Raw genomic sequence first — 8391 nt, forward strand, 5'->3', positions numbered from 1 at the left:
AATTCTTTTCGTGTAATGTTTGTAAAATTCTCTAATTTTTTCCAATTCTTCATAATTGTCTGTATGGCTAAATGTATCGGGATATTCGTGAATAGTGATATGACATCGAATTATATTAAAATTTCATCTTGTTCAATAGTAATATTTTTTAGATTTTCTTTCAGTTGATAGGAATTCCTTATATTATATTCGTCAGAGATTATGTTTTTTTAAAATGTTGCCAATAAACTTCGATAATTTGTAGCAGGGAACATTTGTAGACGAGGATATTGGTCGGAGAGGTGTACCGGTTTTATGAATTTTGGGTAGTCCGTATAATCTAGGAGCATTAGCTGCTGTGCATGTCAAGTGGAATTTTTGTTTTACGTCAATTTTTTTCTGCTTGAATAAGGCGTTTACTATATTGTTGTTTTTCCTCAATAATTGTTGGGTAGGATCACTTCTTATGGTTTTGTATGTGGTTTTGTCATTCAGTAATTCCCTCATTCTATCTTCGTAATACTTTTTGTATAGATATTGCTTCTTGTTGCATCTTTTTCCCTTTCGTCAGTAATATCTTGTATGTCTTGCTCTAAGTCGGCAATTATGGGAATCGGGGAAAATGTTTTCTTAGACACCGGCAATGCGAATTTGCCTCCAAGTGAGAGTAGCCAACGGGAATACTTAGGCATGGGAATATCTGTTTTATTTATAAACCAATCCTCATTAAATCTTATGCCAAATTTTGTTATATTTTTTGATATTTGCTCATCTAATTTTTTCTCATGTAGTTTCTGCGTGTCTATTTAAACTTTATTAGAAAATTGTTTCTGATTTTCTATTATTTTCTTGTATTCTACTTCCATAAGTCTGCTTTTCAGTAAATTTTCCCCATGTTTAATGTTGGTTGTGACTATTTTTATATTAATATTTGTTTCTTTAATTTCTAAATTGAGGATTTTGAGCATTGTATAGGCTTACAAGTATGGAAAGCGCCATTTTGTTTGTTTACATTTGAAAACAGCTGAGATCACCTGATTTTCAATTCTCTCATTCTCCGCACAGAGTTACATTCAAGTTTCAGAAAAAACTTTAAAATGTAAATTGAGAAATATTTTAGAAAAATGGGTTTTTATTCATTTGAATTCAATAAAAAAGAAATTAAAAATGCATGCCAAGTCTTGCATTTCCAATAATAACGATAAATGTGTATGTTCCAGGCAATAATTTAAAATATTTGTGAAACTTATCGTTTTGCGCTAAAATACAACAATGTGTGTAAAATTCGTTGTCATTGCTTCTGTTTTGAATATCATATTCGTGCCTGCCGGTGGAAAAAATAGGTAAATTTGCATTTGTTTTCAAGAAAACATATCAGTTAAAATATATTTCTTTCCAGAGCGACATACGGACAAGTAAGATGATAAATTTGTATGATGAATATCGCGGAAAAACTTTTGCATCAAAATTTCTATTCTAATTTGCATTTGAATTATGATATCAACAGGGATGCTTTGGGACGTATTTTTTGAAGACAATTTTCTTATAAATCTTGAGATTGTTGATTTATTTTAGAATTAAAAAAGGTAGTTTATATTAAAAAATATATTTACACTAGCAGTATGTAAATTACTTTTATTACGAATTGAAACGATTTTAATGAATATTCATGGTTACCATTAATAATAATAATTAAGAAAGATAGAATACAAGATTGCGCCGTCCTGGCGGCGATGACATATCTGTACAAAAAGTAATAAAACTCGAATTGGATGTTGAAAGAAAATGTGAGAACAGCAAATTTTCTTAATAATAAATTTTTCGATAATAGCCTTATTCATAAACAATAAAGTAGCTTAAAAAGGCTTATAAATGGAAAAATGTTTGTAAACGGCAATTTAAAAAGCTTTTTAAAACTTTTATTTTTTATTAATAAGGCAATAAAAATATATGATTTACAATAACTTTTAACAAAGGAAATACGAAATAAGGTGATTTTTGCGGAAGTGGGTATTAGTGAATTTCAGTGCATTTAAAGTTTCTGAGGTTTCGCTTACTTTTAGATCAGAATTGTCAAAATTGAGAAATTCAAAGTAGCAATACAATAATCATCGAAAAGAAGATTGCGCCCTGCTGTGATGAAGAGTAAATTTACCACAATGAGGAAGAATATAACAATTAAGTGAAAAAATTTTATTTTTACAAATTTAGTGAGCAGTAACGCGTTTCAAGAACGATATTTCAGACAAATCGTTAATGATCAACTATTTTTCCTTCCCGTCTGCTTTGGTTTTGGCAAAAAGTCATTTCAACCATTAATGATATTATTTGCAAGAACCATTCACTAAAATTGTAACTAACTTTTTATTATTTATTAATTCCTTTTTGATATTCAGCAATAACAAGATGGAAAAAAAATTAGAAACCAAAATTAGTAATATTTTTATGAATGCAGTTATAAAAGTTCACAGAGGAAACGCCGGAAAACAATGTATTGGCAACAACATAAAATGTATGGCAATTTAGATGTCAACAGAATAATAACTACGATAAAAAATCATGAGAGAAGTGTGCGAAAAACGGTCAAGAAATTTCTTATAAAATATTTGGATTTTTGCTGGGTGTAAATGAAACCTCAATGAGTATTAAGGAAAAGAAAAATTTGAAAATAATAAACAGAAAAAAGATGGGTGCACCAAAACTTGAGTTAAATGTTTTTCCCAAATTCTTAAAAAGTAAACAAGTCGATTTTTAATGTTACTTTACATCTATTTTCTTTTTTATGAATAAGGCCATAAGCATGTACCCTTTTTATAAATACATCTTATAGCAATATGCTATATATTTATTTATACACTTTTTGGCTGGCGAAATATGTAATTTTTCAACTTAATAAAAAAGCGTATTCAACCACATTACTTTTTTTTTAATATTGAATGGCGCAACACAACAACTCTTTTTGTTGCACGAAACCCTTGAACACGTGCCTGTCATCTATTTCTTCTGTTTCGACATTTCGGTATTTTGCATTTCTTTCATTTTGACGTCATTCGCATTGTCAGATTTTTGAAATTCGTTTTGGTTCGACATTCTGCTATTTCATAATTCTTTCATTGTCATATCAACCATCTTCCATTTCTTACCTTCCATTGCCGTTCGCATCGTCGTAGGTGCCTGTCAAACACTTCCGCCATCATGCTTTTCAGTTTGGCAGGCACGTCCGCTGTTTGGCAGGCACGTCCGCTGTTAGAAAGAGAATAGACAAAAAGGGGCATAGGATTCCATACTTGTAAGTATATACGATGATTTTGAGCAGAAAGCATTGTTCTAGTTTAATAAGTTCACGTCGGGTTGTGTCTAGTTTGAAACAATGTGAGAATTTTCTACATTTACCCTGTAAGTGGGGCGGAATGATACCGTAGTCCTTACATGGAAACAACAAATAAACACCGCTGCCAGTCTTATTATAAAAGTCCATCTGCTCAGCGACGAAGAATTTACAGAGCAAAACAACAACAAAATAAAAAACATTTTGTACAAAAACAGCTACCCGCACGCGTTAATAGAAAGATTATTACAAACAACAATAAACCAAATTCGCCAACTGAGCTAAAACACCGAAGTACAGCCAAACAACACTAACAAAAAATACATTGGGGTGACATACATACCAGGACTTACAAATAACCAAGTACTCCGAAAAACAATAAAAAATTAGAATGTGATATATGCACACAAGCCCCATACACACTCCACGGTGCAGCGAACAAGGGTGGCGCCGTCAGTGGTACCGCTACTTTGGTTTTGCCGATTTTGACAGTTGTGGTAACTTGTAAATAAACCTTTGTTTACAAATCAGCGAAAGAGAAATTTGAATTATAAGTGAAAAATCAGTTTAGATTGTGTTAATTTGCAATTTGTGAGCGATTTTTGAGTTGAAGACTTCGTAAAAACTAATACAATGAAGTGCTGTGTGTTAAAGTGCGACAACCGCCAAGATGCAAGAAGCGTAGATGCAAGTGTAGCGCTGGGACGAATCGCTGCATTTTGTGTACATAGGGCACGGCAAAGCCGCTCCCGAAATGTTTCTCTATTATTATATTAACAGCATTTCCTCACAATGATTTTGTTTCTGCTCCACGCAGCCTCCATTAGCAAGTTAACTAATCAATCCCGCAGAGATGTTGCTGTTGTTTGCTGCAGCAGCCTTAAATGCAAAGCAATAAAGTGCACTAAAACGTTTGCTGAAGCAGGCTCAATTGCAAAGCAATGGGGTGCACTAAAATGTTCACTGTTCTCTAATAGATTAGGAGAAAAATGCAATATTTTCGCATTTAGCAAAATTAAAACACATTTTTCGCAGTAAAGTGAACTGTTTTGGCAGTTTCAACTCGTTATTCTTTTCGCTCTATTCTTTGTTTACTAGTGGTACACAAATGTTAACGCCCAGTACGGCGCAATCTTGTATTCTATCATTCTTGAACACACTCAACAAATTGTTGACGAAAACCAAAGACAAGATTGAAAAGGAGCTACAACACAATGTAGTGTACCAAATAAAGTGCAAGGGCAATGATAACGAAAGCTGCAATAAATGCTACGTAGGCACAACAAAAACAGCGTTGGGTATAAGAATCAATGAACACAGAGCGGACGCGAGAAACAAAAAAAAGGACAACAGCACTGGCTCAACACTTAACAATACACGAACATATAGCGGACTTCGGCAACACAGAGATTTTTGGACATCGAAAGAGGAGAAAGAAGGAGAATGACACTGGAGAGCCTACGAATACAACAACAATTGGACAACGTAATCAACTTTAAGGAAGACGTCGACAACACGAAGAACACATATGCAGCCGTACTAAAATTCAAATATAAATAAGAATACTTCAATAATTCTTCCTAAATGTTGTATTACCTTCAATGTCTGCAAATTAATGTAAAATTCTTGTCAATATTTAATGTGAGTTTCAAGTGATATTATGTGTGTATATAATTAGTGTTAAGTATACATGTACATATGTAACTATTCTTGTGTATATATGTATGTATGTATGCAACTATTATTATGTTTTTGTTAATCATGGTTTTCGTTCGTTCTTCATGTTTATTGTTTATCGTTTAAATAAAACAGACTCCCTGAAGATGACACGAGAGTGTCGAAACGCGTAGGAGGGACAAGGGAAAAATATAAGCATTTCGTCTTCTACTCCATCGGCCGAAGCAGCTCCAACCCAGCAAACAAAATTCATAGGAATTTGGCCCATACAAAGATAATACATTTTTGTCCTTTGATTACACGTCATGTTAAAGTTTTCTTATTCGGATTATGCGTTTGGACACAACTACCGAAAATTATTGTAAAAATAACTAAACCGGACCCAAGTTTCTCGATAAGGAGCAACAAAGGTTCGTTTTTGCTCGTTTACAAAAAACAGTGCATAAAAATATACATATATACGAAGGGCAAATTTATTTGTTTAAACACACATCGATTTACGTTATCTCGCCTCCGACACAGAACTGTTTTCGTACAAAATTACGCAGAAACGCTTTTTGGGCATGCCATTGTTACGAATTTCCAAAGTTCGAAAATACGATTCGGATTGCAGCATACTATTTCTACGATTTGTAGCAAAATCCGAATAGGAAAGAGTTGCAGAATAGTTGTGTTAATTTTTATAATTAAATTGCAAATTTCACATTCAGCGGGAGTTGTCAGAAATGGCGGTTTAGTAGGTGCGTTTGATTAAAGTCTCCAGTAAAAACCAACCAACAGCAAAATTCCGGCGAAATGTCACCAGTTCTCTCACAAGAGAAAAATATCCAAAACAGTACGCGAACAGAAAATTTGCAGAAACTTGCAAGTTAGATGAACAGCTGATATAATTTTTGTTTACATTCAAAAGTATAAAATTTAAAACGTACGAAAACTGATCACAAAGTGGTATCTTGACACAGTTTATTGATTAAACAAATAACTACTTTCTTCTTACAAGTTTAATTAGTCGCATTTTGTAATTTTTAACTTCCAAACCATCAAATTCAATTTTGTGATTTGCGTTAATACAAACCAGCTGTTTTTCTGTTGGAAAATTGCTGTTGGCAAAAATTTTTCCAGCAAAAACCAGCTGCTTCCCCTCAAAATGAAATGTCACTTTGCCCTCTCAATTTTGCCTCCTTTGGAAGTTTTTTGCGTACGCGAACGCAAAAACCTGGAAGTTTTGGTTAAACATGAACAATTAACAGCTACGCGAAGGCAACTAATATTGGCAAATGTTCGATATGCTACAACAAAATCGATAGCAATAACAAGTGTTACCACATTAAAACTAAAGCTCTAACTCCATAACCTACTTTTCAGGTGTTTCGACGCATTGCATTTTGCACATGATAGCGCAAAAAAATTTATTTGAAAAAAATCACCAATGTCGATTTCCCAAATTTTTAAGCGTAAATGTCCAAATTGGCGCTAAATTACCAAATCTGGACATTCTGGTTGTATGCAAAAGTTTAATAGGTACGCACTTGTAACATTCATAATCGTCGGTAAATGAAAGTAAGTATCACAAGATCTGAAAAGATGAAGCAATAGTGAAAAGTAATTTTCTGGCTGACGTTTGTAATTTCGGCGCCGTGTTATTTCATTCGAAATGAACCAAAAGTAAACAAAGAATATGAAGACGAAGCATAAAGAAAAAAATGCAAGCAATTTTTAGCGCATGTTTGTGCTAACCAATTTATTATTTTTGTACCTGTTTTTGCAACCAATTACCGTGCACTTCATTTTAATTACATTTGCACAAAAAATGTATTGAAACTCGCTTAAAAATCACCGAAATAAACCACCGACAAAATACACATAAAGAAAGAAATGTACACCATTATTCTAGAACCCGAATTTTCGTAATTCGTAGCTACGTTACGAAAAACGAAAAATCGTCATGCTGCAACCCTTGCGGAAAAATGTGCAGCATTGGCAGGTATCAGTTGTTTTTCGAACTCAGCTGTATGAAGGAAAACAAAGTGGAAAGGAATTAAAAAACTCATCATGCGCTTGTTTATAACAAAAATTGCTCGATTTTAAATACTTTTGAGGAAAATTATGGATTCTGATGCATTTGCAGTTATAGCAGCGGAGAAAGAGCTCGCTAAGGCAATGGACTCACAAAGGTATTCGGAGCTGCCGGTCATAGTAACCATGGGCGCATCTACATATGTCAGCTTCTGGTTGAATTGTTGAACTACAAGCCAGAATTCCTCCTATGCCTGCAGAACTGGTTCTTTGTTGCCGGAGAAGAGGGGCTTCCGCATGTCATAGGTATACAATAGTGGTATTCATCTAAACCGATAACTTTATCAAACAGATATTCTTATAGATTTAAGTACTCTGCGACAATGGTCGTGTTTTCTTTGGTAATCGAGGATTAAGAAATTTCAGAAATGACCTCACTAAATAGGAAAAAGTTATATTTATACGAGATAATATTCATTTAAATAAATATTTAACATAAAGGCGATTTATTTGAAGCAAGTTAAAAGAAACAATGGCAGAATATCTGTTTGTGTATGAATTCATTTGTTACTGCTACCAAACTGTGCGGCCAAATTATCAGTAAAACAAAACAAACAACGGATAGTAAATTGAACCAGATCTCTATCAGGATCATATCGTTGTTATTGAATTTGCGTGCAAATTCTTTATGAGGATCCCGATTATTGCCCAAGAAAACGCAGCTCCAGTTCTGACAGAGTTGCGTTGGCTTCAGTTTATCAAGGTTTTTCAGTAAAATCGCTGGAGAAATTTATCAGATATGTGTAAACGAGTTTCCATAAAAATTTTGACAGTTAATTTATAAGGTAAGTTCCCTGCCAGCCAAAAGTGGTGACAAATCTGGTGAAACCGCGGGTTTCGGTCACTTCAAAACTGGTGACAAAACTGGTGACATTTGTATGGGCGGTGTGCAGATTGTCACCACTTTCCCCCTGTACGTGTGAGCCTTGCATCACAGTCGCACTCATTCAGATACTTCGTAAGGAAAACATATAGCTGCACTCGTCTAGCATTGCCCACTTCAGCTGGCGCAGGGTTGCATTTTCTTCACAGCGAATTCAAAATAACCTTAAAAACTTTAAATAAAAAATCTTAAAATTTTTTTTGATTTTTATTTTGCAAAATTTATTTTTCAAAATACATTGTTAACCTAATATAAATAGTTAGTAATCAATATTAAGAATAAAAATTACAATTAACATTAATAATAAAGATATTTTTACATACATATGTGGTTGCTTAATTGCTTATTATTACTACTACTCGTTTGCATATAGACGTTTTCAAAAGTTGCAAAATTTCTATAAAAAAGTTAAGCGATTTTAACAATGTTATAATCAAAAGAAAGGTAA

The 8391-nt window shown here is 33.4% G+C and overlaps 1 protein-coding gene across 1 annotated transcript in view; it reads left to right on the forward strand.

The window, feature by feature from the left end:
* Positions 1-8391, forward strand: part of LOC118735198 (PITH domain-containing protein GA19395-like) — a 35499-nt gene that overhangs the window by 6388 nt on the left and 20720 nt on the right. The gene's annotated exons all lie outside the window — the stretch shown is intronic.

Source organism: Rhagoletis pomonella, unplaced genomic scaffold (genome assembly GCF_013731165.1).
Source record: "Rhagoletis pomonella isolate Grant_MI unplaced genomic scaffold, Rhpom_1.0 Rhpom_scaffold_00003, whole genome shotgun sequence".
In the NCBI taxonomy this organism is placed as follows: domain Eukaryota; kingdom Metazoa; phylum Arthropoda; class Insecta; order Diptera; family Tephritidae; genus Rhagoletis; species Rhagoletis pomonella.